Below are 18,215 nucleotides of genomic sequence, written 5' to 3' on the forward strand. Positions count from 1 at the left end.
ACGATGCTAAATAAATGCAAGGACTACCATTTTATTTATACGTTGTGTGGTTTGAATCTTTTGGCCCCAATATTACTGATTATACCATGTTTTAAAAGTAAAAACGAACTTAAAGAAATTGCTCCTGAAATTCTGCAGGTCTGCTATTTGATCTCTTGCTGAGAATGGCCTGGGAATTCTATTGGTTTCCCACTGGAATTAAGCAGGAACCACTGTGGAATTTCAAGGACAATAAACTTCAGGAACCTCTCACTGTTATGTCCTCATATAAGCCATGTTGGTTGTGGCTAGTTCTTCAAGCGTGAAAACATCTATCTTTACAGCACATAATATGCAAGAACCTTTGATTCAATACATTGCAATCTTTATCACTCCAATTTTTAAAAAATGAATAAACACATTGTATGCAAAGAAAATAAATCAATTTCTGATTAACTTATTATTTATCTGTAGACTACATGAAATGGTGCTGGATGCCATATCTGACTGTTAAACTCCTGACAGTCAGTTCGTGAAGCAGAGGACCAGAAGTCAATCTTTGCTCAGTTTTCGATTTATTCACTAAGTGAAAGATTACAAATATATAGCTCCCAACTCTACAGCCCACCATCAGTGCCAATGTCTCTTTACATGTGTTCAAGTAAGCATCCAGTGAATGCTCTCCACCTGTATATACTTAACCTTCATTTAAACAATTAAGACCATCCATTAAGGTTACATTTCTACAACCCACTGTATGGAGTGTGATTTTCTGCCAAACAGCAACTGTGTATTAGAAATCCTGGAAGGAGGGCAAAAGCCATTTTCTGATTGATTTCCAATTACTTGTTTTAACAATTTTCTTACACTTCTGAGCAGATATTCAGTTGTTTTGAAGTTTCAGGTTTGTGTCTGTATTAAAAGTGTATGAACACAAGTGGATTTTTTTGGCTCTTATCCCAATGTACTACACAATGGACCTATCACTCCACAAATCTCATTGTGGCATTGCTCACAATGAGGATAAATAGGTTAAAAGTAAAATTTTTAAACTCCCAATGGTCCTGTTGAATCTCAGCAGACTATTCAACCTGCCAACCTCGGCCCCAGCTACAATTGTTTAACTCCTCCCATTGTTCAAATCTGGAGCATTGTTAATTGAATTTGCTTCCATTCCCTGAAATACATCAGTGTCCGACTTCACCTGTGAAACTCTATGCTGTGAACGACTGCGTTATTCTATTACAAACTCGAGATTTATTTGGCTGTGACAAGCCTTCTAGGATTTTATGATGCACATGGCGCCACACCATTCTATTAACCTATTTGTTACATTTACACAACCACTCTTCATCATCCTTGACATGGGTCCATCTGTTACTAGTCATTCATGAGCGAGGCTCCTGTTTCATAGGCCAAAGCTTGTTCACTGTCTGACTTTACCAGAAAATAAATCCCTCTGTGTGGGTGAGAGTCAGATGACAGCAGCACTTCCCCTGCTCCCCTCCATGCAGCCCTGTTGTGACGTCTTATCCTTCTGTAAACAGTACCCGAGCCGAAGGAATAGTTTAAGTATTGTGATGGAGCCATTTTTTTTTTTTACAAGATCCACATCCTTTCTGTGATTGCAAATATTATTTCCCTCAATTTCCACTGCCTGCCCCCTCAATATGATATATTTCATGAATTAAAATTTTAAAAATTTAAATGTTTCTGTAAAAGTAAAAGAGTACATATGTTAAAAGTATCATCTAGCCATCAATGCCACACACATAGTTTCCACCTCTAGTGTCAAGGGGGCACAGTGGGCATTCAGGCACTGAGATAGAGACCTTCACAGCACATCCTTTATGGCCTGTGCAAGTACAGTCATGCACTATGAAAGAACTTCAAGAAAAGGTTTCAAAATCATAGATTATTAATTATTCTGCCTTTAATTTTTTTAAAGAATTGTGTATGTTGTCAGAATAAATGCAACATGCATCAGTTTATCGAAGAGAAAGAGATGATACTTATACTGCTCATATTCAAACCAATGAAACATTTTAGTAATTTTTTTTACACAATAGAAATTAATATGGAAATATATGTAGCACATGAGCATGTACTGTGTGTACATGAGCATGTGGTACTCACATGCATCTTTTGAAATCCTGTACTCTCAGAAAGGTGCTGCCTGCATAAGTTACAAGAAAATTTATATTAAAAGTGTTGCATGTAGAACACCTTACATGCAACAGTTCCTGCCATACTTTTCCCATACAATTTCCCTACAGTATTACCTACAGGAATAATTGATACTGCTGATTCTGAATGAGTTTACAATGAAACATGCACCATGCTGTCCAATTTAACAGATGGATAAATATAGAACGATTAAAATTAAATTTGGCAGTGTGGCAGGTATTTCACTACCATTTTATTGGAAGTGCTTTATGTACCTTGTTATTTGTGTAGGTGGTACAGTGTTAGGCAATTTGAGCATCAAACGTACAACACTACACAACATTTAATAGCTGCTATTTTTAGAGTGACATCTTATGTTTGCAGACTCAAACTTATCATTTCTCATTTGCCATTTTTCCATCACTACCTTTGTTCAAAATAAAAGCTTAAAGAAAATAGACGACTAAGGTTACATATTTCATAATGCCTTGATTAATTGGTTCACTGAACTATCTTCTCTGCCTTCTGTCAGCTTCCTCCAAAAGCCTAGATTTATATCTTTACGAATGTAGAGCTGTAACTTTGTGAGCTGTATTTGGATTGTGCAGTCTGGGTGCAGGGTGCCTTATTTCCCAAGAAGCATCAGTGTTGTTCAGTCAACATGGCGATGGGATTTTTTTTTTCAATGTATTTTCTAACACTTTCTTTTCCATTGCTTTTCTTCAACTAATTTTGAAAGGCAAGAGGATGGACGCTAAAAGCAAATGTGCCTATTTGGGAAATGTTGACGTGGCAATTTATAGTAGTAAATATTAATGCCCAGCATACCAAAAATCATGACAAAAGGAAATGAAATTTGTGGACAAGATGTTGTGCAGAATTAGAGTAAGATATGGATATATAAGATATCTAAATATGGGGCACTGTAGGTAATGTGTTGCAGTTCAGAATGTGAGTTAGGTCAGCAGTTGTGTCTTTCAGTTGAAATGACCTGTGTATTTTTAATTTCTAGTCAAGTTGCAATCTATTTTGTTTCTATACCAAGAAATAAAACTTACTTGAATGTTGTGAAAGACCATTAAATAAGATCTGTTGTTATTATCTCTAAATTATCATATAATCTGAGCTATTTAATGGCTGGAATGTTATAACTGAACTACTTAGGATTCAGTATTATATCAAACTGTCATGGAAGTATGCTTCCTTTTCCAGTGAGCCAACTAAAAATCTTTTGCCCCCATATTTTTACATTATTCAATTACAAACTTCATCTGATGATTTATCCCTTATAAAATTATAACAGCACATTGCCAAAAGGCTGTATCAAACAACTGTGATCTATTGATAAAATACAACTCATTTAAATCTGCAACATCTATATTATGGTTACAGCATGGAGAAGAATTTTTCCTTGTTGAAATATTCGGAAAGGGAAATATGGCAAACCATGTATTTTTTGATAATATTTTCTGATACAGCGCAAATGCTATTACTGGGGTCAAATGAAGTTGAAAGGTCTATTTTTTTTCCAAAATTTAAACAAATCCCAAATGACTTTTTTTTTTAGGGAATCGTTTCACTTCCCATGTCTTACTCGATTATGGTTTCCCAGAGCTGAATGGCCCTCCTGTCAATGCTATAAATGAACAATGTCACAATTCTGCCTTCTAAGGCGTGTAGCAGAGAGGGAAGCGACATTCCCTTGCCTCAGGGCCCACCTGTCCATTGAATTTTAAATTGTGTCAATATGGGAAAGAGGAGACGGGGAGAAAAATAAGAGAATTTAACTCCAGATATTAAATTTTAAAAGACAGTTCACATCTTGCCAACTTATTAAAGTATGTGAGGAATGTGAAATGCGATCTGCTGCAGACTGGAGCTGGAAATGTTACTATAAGGGGCAGTTTCATTTTGCGTTCTGCCCTGGGGGAGGTTTTTTATGGTGATGGCATGAAAATTTCTAACAGTTCCATTGTGTGTGGCTTGATTTGTTTGAAGCAGCTTTAGCCCAAGTCAAGTAGGGTACATATCTTTCTCAGCTTCAATCCAGATGTTCCTACCCAGCCAAGGTTGATCAAAATGATAATATTGTTTATCCTGACATTCTCATATAGTTCCAAACAGTTGTATTATAATTGGTTTTCCCTTTGGCTATGCTAATGGCATAAAAGTGCAGCATCAAGTCATGTGGTATTTATTAGGCCTCCTCTCACACTGTGTCAACTTGGGTGTTCTGTGGGGTGGCTGTTTTGCTGGGGTGTTGGCTTTGCTTTCCTAATGGCAGGATCTTCCCTGCTCAGGCCAGATGTGAAATGGTGGGAACGGAGGAATAGGAAAGATACTTTTGAAACAGTTCTGCCTGGATGGAAGTGGCTAGTTTCTGGGTATTTTGACTTTACAGGCCTCGTGAGCAGGTTGAATGTTGGCGTTTGAGATAAGTCTGTTTTTTTTTAAAAATAGGTTGCTTTCTAATATCCATTAGAATTAAAGGTCTACTAATACGTGAGCAGCCCTAGCTGCTTCCTTTCCCACAAAGCGGGTAGAATTTAATGTCCTCCCTCAAAGCACATTTGGTGGTCGTGGGGGCATTTAATCAGGCGGGAGGGTGCATGTGGGGACCCTGCCCCCTTCCTGCCCCTGCCCCATTTAAGGCCGGGCCCACTTAAGGCCCTCATCCCGCTGCTGCTGGTATCCACCCAGCAGTGGGCAGCAGACTCGCCGTGTGGCAAACATGACAAGCAAACCATGCCGGGGTTGCTTGTGGGCTTTTAGGGCGGGCCCCTTGTTCAAAAGCTCTCAGTGCCTGATGGAGGAATCAGAATCGGGAAGGGGAGGCCTGCCGAGGGCCACACCCCCCAGCCTTGCTGCCAAACCTCCTGCCACCTCCTCCCCCACCCGCAACTCCCACCTAATGACCTCTGTCCCATCATCACACACCAGTGACCTGGGTTATGTGATCCCGAACCTTTGATGGGTGCATTACTGGCAGCAGCCACACTCCCTTGTGGCGCTGCTGAGCAATGCACAGCTGCTGGCCTCTGATTTCTACCCCTGGTGTCCTTGACCCTGGGTAACGCACTTAATTCAGTGTGCCTTCCCAGGAGGAGGAAAGGCAGGGCTCTTAGTTCTCAAGCCGGCAGGCTAGACCTCTGTCACCTCTATTAAATGACTGCCAAAGTCTTCTTCCCTCCTTGAATGTTAAGAATGTGGCTTTAAATTTGTAAAACATAATTGATATGTACTGTTCCATAATAAACATGAAGGGTATCACATATGGAAACATGTTTTAATATCAATAGGCCATATTTATTGTTTACGGTTGCCATGTATAGATTCTCAGAATACAGCCCGCCTTATATATTTGAGTACCTAAGTGGTATTTATGAATAACACAAATCGAGTATTGCACATCAATTAAAAACTGTCTAAAGTGTGTTAGCATCATCCAAATGAAGTGACTCATTTTATTTGTCACATTTATTGAGAGCCAAGGAGAACCATCCAACTTAATGTGATCTTGCCTTGATGGTTCAGTTTTATTCTTCTAAAACACATACCCACAAGCTCAGATGTTCCTGTGTTGTTGGGGTTAGTGGTCGGACGCCTAATCTTTAAAAGAAAACATTTTGCCATCATATCCTTCTTTCATTTAGGTCCCAAAATAATGTTTAATCTAAACAATAGATTATGGATCACTTGGTGGAGTGTCAATAGGTTATATATTGAATTGTGAAAAAGAGCTGCAAATTATACAAAGGCACAGATTAAACAAATGAGCAGGACAAGAGCAACGGTTTCACGTAACAGGTAGTTCACTTTGGATCCAATCTAATGGAGAAACACTAAGAAGGGGGTGGGTGAATAAAGTGGTTCAGATATATGAGCCTTTAAAAACGTTTCCACAACTATAAAAAGTGCTGAGAGAGGATAGTTGCCAAGTATGAGAAAGTATTTAGAGAACCGAAGCAGGCCATTTGGTCCAATAGATCCATGCTGGTGTTTATGTTCCACATAAGCCTCCTTCCAACCTTCTTCACTAAACCCCACCAACACAGTCCTCCACCTCTTTCTGCCTCAAGTGCTTATCTAGCCTCGTCTTAAATGGGCAGGAATTTTCGCTTGGCGGGCGGGCGCGCACCCCGCTTGAGCGTGAAATGAGGCGCACTGACGCCGGCTGAGCATACCGACGTCAATGCGGGATAGTTCGGTCGGCAGGCACGCGCCAGAGTCAGCAGCGCGTCCGCCGACATTTAACAGGCTTGTTAAGGCCATTAAATAATCAATTAAGCTACAATTTTTCACTGTCCGTACAACCTAATGGTTGGCTGCCCATTTATGTCACTTATCTTCAACAACTCCGAGTACTTCTAAGCCCACATTCTAACCACTCTAAGTGAATTCCCTATTTGATTTATTGGTGACCACCTTAAGGGCAGGATTTTGCCCTTGGCGGGGGTGCTCGGCGGGGCGGGCGGGGGGCGGTGAGGAAGCTGACTGCCGCCCGCGATTGGCTCTGCACAATTTGCCCGCCCTTATTGGATCGCGAGTGGCAGCGCTGAGCGCTACCTGTGCGGGCGGGGGGGAGGAGGGAGAGCTGGGCCTAGTGCGCAGTTCGCACATGCGCGCGAAAGAGCGCTTCAATCTCTGAGGCACGGCGCTGCCTGAGGGGGATTGGAGCGCTGTGTAAGAAAATAACGACGAGAATAAAAATTTAATAAAACATGTGCCCTCATGTGGACTTTGGCCTTTTCGCTTGCCCACCAATTATTAGGTTGGACGGGCATTGTAAATTTGAATTTAATTAACTTGTTAATGGCCTTAATTAATAGGCCTTTTAATTATCGGCAGGTGCGCAGCTGACTCCGGCGCCCGCCCGCCCGCTGAACAAAATATTGCAGGACTGCGCGATGATGTCAGGATGCACACCCGACGTCATTGCGCGTCATTTTACGCTCGGGCATGTCAGGCACACGCCCGCACACCAAGCGTAATAATCTGCCCTAAATTTATCGCCAACCTATGACTGGTTCTGATCTCGCCCACACGTGGAGACAGCGGCCGGTGTATTTGGCAGGAACGTAAAATCCTGCTGCCGTAAAATGCCTCCCATCTTCTCCATTTCTATCCTAACAAGCCCATTTAGAACCATAGAACCATAGAAAAGTTACAGCACAGAAGGAGACCATTTGGCCCATCTTGTCCATGTCAGCCCGAGGACACCCAGTTGCCCTTTCTAATACCACCTTCCTGCACCCGACCCATAGCCCTGCAGCTTACAGCACTTTAGGTGCAGATCCAGGTACTTTTTAAAAGAGTTTAAAGTTTCTGCCTCTACCACCAACTTGGGCAGCGAATTCCAGACACCCACTACCCTCTGTGTAAAAAAGTTCTTCCTCATGTCCCCCCTACACCTTCTGCCACTTATCTTCAATCTATGTCCTCTGGTTCTAGAATTCTCCACCAAGGGAAACAATTTTTTTACAATTTACCCCTCAACCGTCTCCTTAGGAAGAAAAGAGTCGCAAACTGTTCAATCTTTTGTGATAGGAATAACTTCTCAGTTCTGTTATCAATTTAGCAAATATAGTTTGCACCTTCTCCAGTGCCTGTATGGGTGTAATTTAATGTACGTGACACGATTCGCAAACTTGGTCGGAGAACTGGTGGGAAACTCATGTCACTTCTGAGGAGGAGGCCCAATGGAATTAAGTGCTTCAAGCACTTAAATGGCCAGTGTGGGCCTTCCCTGGGATTTAGGAACCCAACGGCAGAAATCCCGCCTGCCGCAAGAGCTGGCAGCCAATCAGAGGCCGGCAGCTCTCCATTGCCAGCAGCGCCACCAGGGTCAGTACTGCTGGTACTGAATCATAGACACATAGACTCATAGATGTTTATGGCTCAGAAGACGGCCAATAGGCTCATTGTGTCTGTGCCAGTCAACAAAGATCTGACAACACTAATCCCATTTTCCTGCACTTGGCCCAAAGCCCTGGAGGCTATGGCAACGCAAGTGAAAATCTAAATACTTCTTAAATGTTATGAGAGTTTCTGACTCAACCAGCCTTTCAGGCAGTGAGTTCCAGACTCCCAACACCCTCTGGGTGAAAACATTTCTCCTCAACTCCCTTCTTAGCCTTCTACCTCTTACCTTAAATCTATGCCCCCTGGTTACTGACCCCTCTACTAATGGAAAAAGTGCCTTCCTATCCACCCTATCTATGCCCCTCATTATCTTATACACCTCTATCAGGTCCCCTCTCAACCTTCACTGCTCCACGGAAAACAATCCCAGCCTATCTAATCTTTCCTCATAGCTCAGACCCTCCAGCCCAGGCAGCACCCTGGTAAATCTCCTCTGCACCCTCTCCAGTGCAATCACATCCTTCCTATAATGTGGTGACCAGAGCTGCACGCAGTACTCCAGTTGTAGCCTAACCAGCGTTTTATACAGTTCCAGCATAACGTCCCTGCTCTAGGATCTTCACCAGAGATCATCGCTGGATCCCTGGACTCACATGAGTGAGTGCACCATGGGAGGGGGATCACAGGAGAGGGGAGCAGGGAGGTCAGGGACAAAGGCGGGGTTGGTGGCTTTCAGTGGCCACCCCTCTTCCTGATGTTGGGTCCCTTGATCAGGCATAGAGTGCCTTTGAAAGAAAGACCCCTCCCCTCACAGAAGGCTGCAGGCTGCCTCCCCCCTTCAGGAAGCATGGAAAAGCTGTGTTACTCACATTTAATCCTTGAACCATCACTAAATTCCAATGGGCTCAGGGATAATTAGTGTCAATTGTCCTTATAATGATCCTAATTGATATCCCACCATGAGTGGACAATTTTCTCCAATGGGTCCTTTCCCATCTCCAACTTAATCGCAGGAGGTGTTCCTGTCGCCAGGAGACTGAGTTGCAGCCTCTCCTGTGGTTAAGGGAGCCTGGCCGCCATGTTTAAAATCCGCCAGCATAAGTGTCAGTGTGGCGTTGGGAATCTCATGTGTATCAATGAATGGACCTTCGCTAGTGGGGAGAGAGGCCAGGCTGGTAAACACGTGGTCATCCTCAGTACCGCATAGCAATAGAGATCACACCATATGGTGGCTGTGCATGATAAGGCAACTAGTGCCACGAGCCACACCCTGACAGGATGGCCCTTGTCACCTCAGATCCAACCTTGCACTTGGGCAGGGGCTTCAAGAAGCTCTGGGAGTTACGTAAAGTGTAGGAGTCACAAGAGCTCCCTGGGAAACAAGCACAGAGCTGGATAATCCATTTTCTGTGGTCACAGACTAATTGAAATTTAAGAGATTGACACCCCTTTTCTGAGTCGCAAATGCAGCTGGCTATTCTCAGATACTCGAACGGCCACACGAGTGCTGTTCATCACCCTCTGCACTTGTGAGAACTGCGCTATGGCACTGAAGCCCGCATTGGTTGTGAACTGAATGAATGAATTGGCCCTTGTGCACAGAACATTGGCCACCTCCCTGATGCATCCATGTGTTGTAACCTGGGATATGCCACCCATGTTCCCAGAGGACCCCAGGAATGATTCACTGGCATAGAAATTCAACGCCGCAGTCACCTTGAGGGTGACTGGCATCGGGTCCCCACCAAATCCACGGGGCTGTAAGTCTTGTTGAAGGAGTATGTATAATGCAGTGACCATCTCCCGGGGAAGCTGTCTCTGGCATTGCCTCTCAGACATCTGGAGGTAGTTGGTGCATGTTCTGAATACGTGCTGATGCGACAATGCTCTTCAGTGGCAAGAATGGCCCTGGTTCCCTTCCTCCTGACCTGCCTCACCCTCAGCTCATGTCAGCTGATGGCCTTGCGGCCTATGTTGTTGTTTGACCAAGGCCCCCCTCTGGTCAGTCCACTCTTCTGCCACCCGAGGTTGCAAAAAGGTTGGGTGCATGAGACCAAAGTTGAATCCACAAAGTGAACTGTATGATGAAGGCAGACAGAGATATCAGCTTCTCTATTGGCAGAGCCTTCATCCATAGAGCAGCTGCAGTTGACCAATTGGAATGCATGACACTCCCATGGCCACGCCCAGAACTCCTCCCATCCCTTGGTGGCCTCCTCCCACAAGAGCCTGATCTCCTGCCAGCTCAACCTATGTTAGTGACCATGTTGATGGAAACACGTAGTGTGACTCTGCATCTGCAACCATTCCATCACCCCCCCTCTGTCACCCTTGAGTTTCCTCCAATCGCCCTTGACCCTCCCAACATCACCCTGTGCCTTCCCTCAATCATTCTAGAGCCTTCAACCATCACCCTTAACCCAGTGCCAGTGACCCTCGACCTTCCATCTCTCACCCTCGACCCTCCCCCCTCCGCCACCCTCAACCTGCCTGCCACCATCCTGGAGCTTCCCTCTATCATCTGCTCTCGCTAACCCTTGACCTCCCTCAGACACCCTTGTCCTGCCCTCCTTCCAGCTGAACCTGCCCTGAATCAAGCTTGATCTCCCCTTGCTGACTGTAGACCTGCCATGTGTGGTTCAACTGCCTCGCCTGAACACACAGGATCAGGGTTCACAAGCGACAGACCCTAGGCTATAGGCCCAAGCCTGGCTCCATTCAGGCATTGCCTTCCCCCGACCCCCAACATGTCAGTGCCTTGTGGCACTGCTGCTTGATGCCCCGACCACCACCCTCTTGCCAGCCTAGCCATGGCACTGTTTCAGGACTTAACCACTACCACTCCCTCCCCTCATCCTTGCCACTACTGGGCAATCCAGCTTCACTTCTTCCCCTCCCCTGTTCTGCTGAGTTACATAAAGACAAAATCTTACCTCAGATTGAACAACCACCCTGGTGCAGGCTCCCTTTAAGCTATCTGGAAACAGGAGGCAGGGATTTCCCACGCGCCGCTGATTTAATCTTGAAGGTAGAACTTAATTTGGTAAAGTTCCATTAAATGAATATTCATGCCATATTAATGCATGGTAAATAGGTCCCCACCATTGGCAGGCATGAAGCCCGCTCCGTTACTGACACATCAGCAACTTTATTTCAAGACATCGACAAACTGAAATTTAAGCTCCCGCCTAATTATGTCCCCACTGCCCACCTCGTTTCCCACTCCCAGAAGCCCCATTAACCTCTGCCCTTTAAGTCTGCGGAGAGTGCAGCATAATGTATAAATGTAGAATGAGGCTATCGGTCATGTTAAGAAATTAGTAAGGGATATCTTTTCTGTAGTTTAGACTATTAGTTGCCTACTAAGTGATGTTTAGTCGGCGCTGATTTCAATTTGTTTGTTACAGTAAAGGTCTTAAAACTTGAAATATTGTCAGGCAATTCCTTTAAGTCAGTCACAGGAAATTCAAATTGCTTTTAAAAGTTAGTAGCCACTATGAGGATTGTAACACCTCATAGATTTGTTTTCAAGACGACTTCAGGGAGATTAATTTGTGCCCCGTTGTGAACCCGAAATATATGCACTGACCTGCACAAGAATGTTCAGATTCATCAGAAAAAAAATTGAAAATAGCCATCAGGAACAGACAAGCCCCTTAACAATCTCTTTAAGGAGCTTAGGGGACCAGTAATTGGCAGCAAGAGCATTCTCTGATCTCGATACAACCTTCAGGACCACAACTTTCCAAAGTCGTCAGGATCTTGATCTCAGGGCCCTTTGAAAATCCCAGCCAAGATCTCTCACTTTCAGGAGCATAAATGAAACGCAAAAGGAGCAGGGAGGATGGATACAAATTGAAAGTCTTGGTTGACATCACAAATATTGGTAACCTACAAAATCTATTCATCTTGCCATACAGTGAAATGAAACTCATGAAAGCTAGTAACCAGACAGTTTCATTTAACTGTAGTTTCCAGGCTGGTATATGTGGATCAGTAAAGCTAAATGCATTGACCATGTTCTCTATATGATCAATAACCCAACTAGCATTGTAAGCCTGCCTGTCAGAAAGCATGAGGTGCTCATTGAGACTAAGTCCATTGATCAACTTCACCCCAAACTCTATTTCTCTGGCCATGATGAGTTGGACCCATTAGTTTGTGATCTTTGGCCATTTGTCTCCATGTTGAGTCCTGCAGCATTGACAGCTGCTGAACGTGAGCCACTGTCTTGTGGCTCCTGAGTCTTGCTCTAAGCCGGGCCGGGCAACTTAATGATTCATGGGCCCATCACTTTCACTTCACTTCCTCCTCTCACAGGCTGACTGGCTAGTGGGGAACTTGCTCGTCTCCTCTCACAAGCATTGACCAATGAATCTGGAGTGCTCCCACAGTCTGAAGATTAGCCTCTCCTGGAGCTCTGAGGCCTTGTCTGGCTTCCACCCTTCTTTCTGTGTGCACTCACTTCCAGACACATTCACCACCCCTATTCCACCCCCCCACACCCTACCCCGGCTTTCCCATGCACAAGCTTGCTGCTCCTCCAATCACTGCCACCCCAGAAAGCCTGAGAGTGCCAAGGCAATCGATCAATTTAAAGGGTTTAAAGGTATTAAGAAGTGGCGGAAAATTAGAACTAAAAAGATAGAACTGCCAGGGCAAATGAAATGGTGAAGCTGAGTTGATAGACTGAATGGTCTTCTCCTGTTCCTGTGATTCTTACCATGCCATTATTTAGGGAAGCAAGTCAGTCCCCAAACATATTAGTACACAAAATTCAAATTCTACACTCACTAACATTAAAATCTCCATTTGATGCAATGCATGCTCTGTGCTGACCCCAGAGCTGCTATATAGAAATGACCCCAAAATCTCTTCTAGTTGTCACTGTGGAATAGTAAATGTGTATAGTTTTAACAGGACGCTCTTTTAGGAGGTATTGAGAGCTCCAAATAATCAACTTTAAAGTTTAAAATCTAGTTCTGGAATGGCAGGAGGCATGTGAAATTTCCTGATCCCAAAGTACTGCACTAAATGTCTAATTTGTTGCACTTGACTTTTCAATTAATTGCTGTGCCTTTACTATGGCTTCTGACCCTGTACTTCTGACGTTTTTATCAGTACTAGAGGTAAAGATGTAAGCTAGCTCACGTGTTGATCCTCCCTGACTTCAAGAGGAGCAGCAAAAATAAATGAATTGATCAGCATGCATTGTTTTATTATAGACTGCGCTGAATATGGACTAGTACAGGTGCATAACGGTGTACTGTTATTTCATATTGTTATTCTTTGTGAATAATAAGCTCTTTATGTTGGCCAACTGTTATTCTGCTTCGAGTGACAAATTAACCTTTCAAGGCACTGTATATTTTAAGACAATTTTCTTTGGAAAAATGCAGAAACTAAATTTGCAATATTGCTACATTCTTTAATCAATATTATTTCCCAGTCATTGGCCTGGATCCTGTCTAAATGCAGAGTTTTTCTTAATGGATCTGAATTTTTCTCCAGTTTGAAAATATGTAATTGAGAGGCAAGTAATTTATATACACAGATGTAACAGTATTTTATCCATTTTGTCTGCAGACCTGATGGTTTTTATCAATTGAGGAGTTCTTCAAATCGTTGGGAACAATTTGTGATTCAATGGTGTGCAAGAGTTAAATGTGTACAATCAGTTTAAGCACTGTGAACAGGATAGCGCTATGAACTTATGACCCCCCCCCCCCCACCCCCCACCAACCTCAAAAAGGATGGGCCAAAGCTGGAAAGAAAGTATGGAGTGCAGAAGCAGGAATCAGCTGAGCTTAAAAAAACAATTGAGTGCTCAATTGTGACTGGATTTATAGCTCTTTGGACCAATTCCAACTGTTACACTTGTGATGTTTCAATCATAAAGCTATTTCCAAGGGTTAACTTCTTTGTGAGCAGCAAGAATACCAATTAAATTCAGCATGAACAAAGCACAAGGAAGAATGATGGTGTTATTTTATGCAGGGGATAGGTGACAGTAGAGTTTGCAATGTTCTGAATCAATGCTCACATTGTAAAACCCATGTGTGAGTTATGCCGAATGAGAATAATAATTTGTTTATTGGTCACTCCTATGAGGCATAAAATGAAGTGAATCATAGGAACTGTTGGCCTTTTAAATTAAATTGCATGTTTAAATTAGGGACATAGCAATTCTCAGCATCTCAACTTTTTGCCCTCCTTCAGATGTTCTCTCCCTCAAATCCTAGGGGCTTTTCAAAACTGGCATCACCGAACCTACTCCTTAATTTGCATTGCCTTCTTTCCTATCCTCATCATCTTCAAATGTGTCCTGCGCTACTGTATGTTGCTGTGTTTTTCAGGAAAAAGTTTAGCAGCAGGGATCAGCAAAAGGAAAGTTCTCCCCACTCAAACGCCTCAGCTCTGCGAGACCAGGCTTGACTAAATAAATGATAGAAAATTGCTTTGGAACATTAGAGAGTCTGTGCCTACAGACAAGAATGTATATGTCAGTTAGAGCACTGTACCAGAGTCAATATAAATTGAGGACCTAATTGGGAAAATTCATCTTAACCTCACAGTTGGAAAAAGAGGGAGAGAAGCCTTAACTTGTGCCCTGCCTTGTTCCCGTCACCCTCGATCCATACGAATGTTGTCCCACGGCTCGGCAACAAAAGCTCTGGAGCAATTCATCAGTGGTTTGGTTTGAATTTCAAACACTGCCTGGAAGCATGACACAGGGCTGAAACAGATGCATCCAATGCCTGGTGTGTCAGATGACTCTCATTGTGCCCAGGCTAATACTTTTATTATCAAGCCTAGAATAAAGGTTATGGGAGCTTTGCACCGCTTCATCTATCATATGAAACCAGATTAGAAATAAGGTTATTCAATTCCTAGCCTTCAAATTTTATCTTGACACTATGTACAGGCATAAATCCTTAACTGAAAAACTCCTAGAATTTCAGTTATTCCTGCAGTACCCTGCAAGGCCTCTCTCTGTAAAATGCTACATAAGTGGGATGAGATTTTATTTTGCTTTCTGTTTCAGTAGGTATACTGACACTGAGATATATTGTTAATAATATATATTAAGATTAAGATATATTGTTAATGACAGACAGAATTTATTTGCAGTGTTCTGTGGAATTATTATGTGCCTTCAGGTGACTGCTTGATGTTTGTTTAGGTATATTTGTAATGGACTTCAACATCAACATTTATAGTCAGCTGGAGAGGTGAGACCAGTTCCCAATCTTAAGGACCACAGAAAGAGCCCCAATGAGCTGAACTAGGATTCCTTCAAGATGGGGATTGGAAAATCTGTTGTAGCACAGAAAATAGTCATTCAGTATTTTTCTCCAATAAGTCACCTAGTCTAATCCCACTCCCCTCACCACCTCCCAATTCAAAAGCTAATATTTGCACACACTGCCTGTCAACCTTTTCTATTATAAACTCATATGTTGATATTTATATTGATGGTATATAAATGTGAGTAGATTATGTGGTGTTAAAATGGAGGCTAAATGATATCTGTTTGGCCCGGTCCAATTTTTCACCTGCCCTCAAACCTTCACTCACCTGAAAACTACACAAAGTTGCAGGATCTGAGGGACTAAATTGAATGTTGCTTCTTGTAGTCAGGAGATAGAGAACAGCCTCTCAAACCAGGCAGGCATGGAAGTGGCCAAGGAATTGAACATCGGGAGTATGGTTCCTGGATACAGGGTTAAAAGAGTTTCAGTAACCTCGGGAGGGGAGGGAAAGGGAAGTATCATCCCGATTTCCCCAGCATTCTCTTGCACAGCATTTCTCAGAACAGCACGAATTGCTCATTCTCAAGTTGCCTCCTCACATCCTCTGTTAATTATATATCAATTGTGTTTAATTATATGCAGGTGGAGGGCATTAGTTGGGGTTTCACTTAAGCACATATAAAGAGAGCTGTGGAGGTGTCAGCTGTGGCTCAGTCCATAGCACCCTTGCCTTTGAATCAGAGGGTTGTGGGTTCATGTCTCACTCCTGGAAACCAAGAACTGTGATTGTACTCAAAAGAGTTGCAATCTGTGACTGTTGATAACTCGAAAGAATTTTTAAAGAGAGCTGTGGCTCAGTTCATAGCACCCTCGCCTTTGAATCAGAGGGTTGTGGGTTCATGTCCCACTCCCGGAAACCAAGAACTGTGATTGTACTTGAAAAGAGTTGCAATCTGTGACTGTTGATAACTCGAAAGAGTAAAGAGATGCTGACTGAAACTGTGATGTGGCTGAGTTAGAAGGTATGTGTTTGCAATGCTTTACTCTGTAAATAAAGATTGGCTCCAGTATCATCCTCCACCAAAAGGCTTTCAAGAATAGAACAGCCCCCATCTGAGCAATCAAAACTGATGCTCAGTCTCATTTCATGGCAAGCTCAAACCCATGCCACACAGTCACCCTCCAAAACAGGTGTAATTCCCTTTCTCCACACAATCCATTTCTCACACTTGCAACATTATGCTTTCTCTCCTTGTAGAAGAAGAGAGTGCAAACTCCAGGCAGAGGCAGAGAACACGGGGGGTGACTGTCCAGTGATGGCCATCTTGATGGCCCCTGGCAATCTCACAGCACTATTTCAAACATGGCAGGTGGAGTCTTCCCAAGTATCCTGGCTAACATTTATCCCTCAATCAACTTCGCAAAAAACAGGTTATATTCTCATTAGCACATCATTGTTTGTGGAAGCTTGCTGTGTGCAAATTGGCTGCCAGTTTTCCTACATTGAAACAGTGCCTATGCCACGAAAACACCCAGTTGGATGTGAAGCATTTTGGGCCTGCTGTGGTTGTGAAAAGCACCATATAAATGCAAACCTTTTTTATATAATGAAAGCTGCTTGTGTAAACTTGTCATGCTGTAATTACACGGTACTGTCAGTGATGGTGCTTGTCAGCCTCTCCAGCAGAGACACTCCTGCCCTCCAACTAACTCCACTTCTTTGATTCCCAAATTGACAAAACGTTTTGCTATTCAATGATAAATATTAATATAAAATCAAAGTTCTGTTAAAAAAAAAGTTTAGGTCAAAATATATGACTTCAAAATGGCGGCTGAATTTGCTGGCTCTAGTCCTATCCTGTCCCTTCTAATCCACTTCCTTTGAAGATAAACATGATTGTCTTGTGCCGTATCTTAGAGGCCAACTGGAATCCTGTCCTAGGCCTCGGTTTCAAGCAATTATCGAGCTTCATTTGAAAACAATTTTTGGTACTACGCTTCAAAGACGATTTGTGGCAGAGAATTCCACTTTCCAAGCAGCTGCTGTGCCAAGAAATGTGTTCCATCCTGTCCATTAATTTGTTTCATGATTACCTTAAATTTATTCCCTCTCGTTGACATCTTGCCGATTAATGGGAATAACCTATCAGTAGTGACATTATCAGGCCCTATATAATCTTGAAAACCTTGAGCAAGTCACCCTTTCAACCACAGCACAGTGAGAAAAGTCTTAATTTGTCAGAATTCTCTTTATAACCATAATTCCACCTCTCTGATAACAACCCAGTGAATGAATCTTCCATCTTTTTCATTATTTGTACAATGATGTGTGAAAGATTGTACTTGATAATCCATCTGGGGAACATCTAAATTCAACACAATCTATTTGTTTGTATGGTATATGCATCGAAACAAAGCACATTCCATTTGCTTTCTTTTTGGTCTTATTAACTTGTACTGTCACCTTTAATGATCTGTGTTTTTGCATCTCAGGGTTCCTCAGCTCTGCCTACTCAATTAAAATATCACAACATTTGAGGTATATTTCTATTCCCTGTTCTTTCTTCCAGTTGTAGTATCACAGTGCCATCTTAAGTCCCCAAGGTGACATTATTGTCATAACTGAAGATATCCTGTGTTGCAAATTGATTAGAATGAAATTGGAGGCACTAATCTGCATTTGAAAACATAGGTTAACCCCGCAAATGTTTTCTGTGGTTCGTTGGGACTGCACTTCGTGTTTAACTGGACTACTTATGCCTGAATGCTTTTAGCCAAAATTCTTGCCTTGTAGTGGTCAAGTAATTTGTGATCATCTGGTTTATACCAACCAATTCTCACGTCCAATGTAGCGCTTGTGATAGGTGGGATGGAGGTTATTTAATACAGTGTTTTGTTTGCGTATGGAGAAACAGCGTCACCTGCTGCACTCCCACATTACAGGGGCGCCGTGAG

Source organism: Cetorhinus maximus, chromosome 6 (genome assembly GCF_964194155.1).
Source record: "Cetorhinus maximus chromosome 6, sCetMax3.hap1.1, whole genome shotgun sequence".
Classification (NCBI taxonomy): domain Eukaryota; kingdom Metazoa; phylum Chordata; class Chondrichthyes; order Lamniformes; family Cetorhinidae; genus Cetorhinus; species Cetorhinus maximus.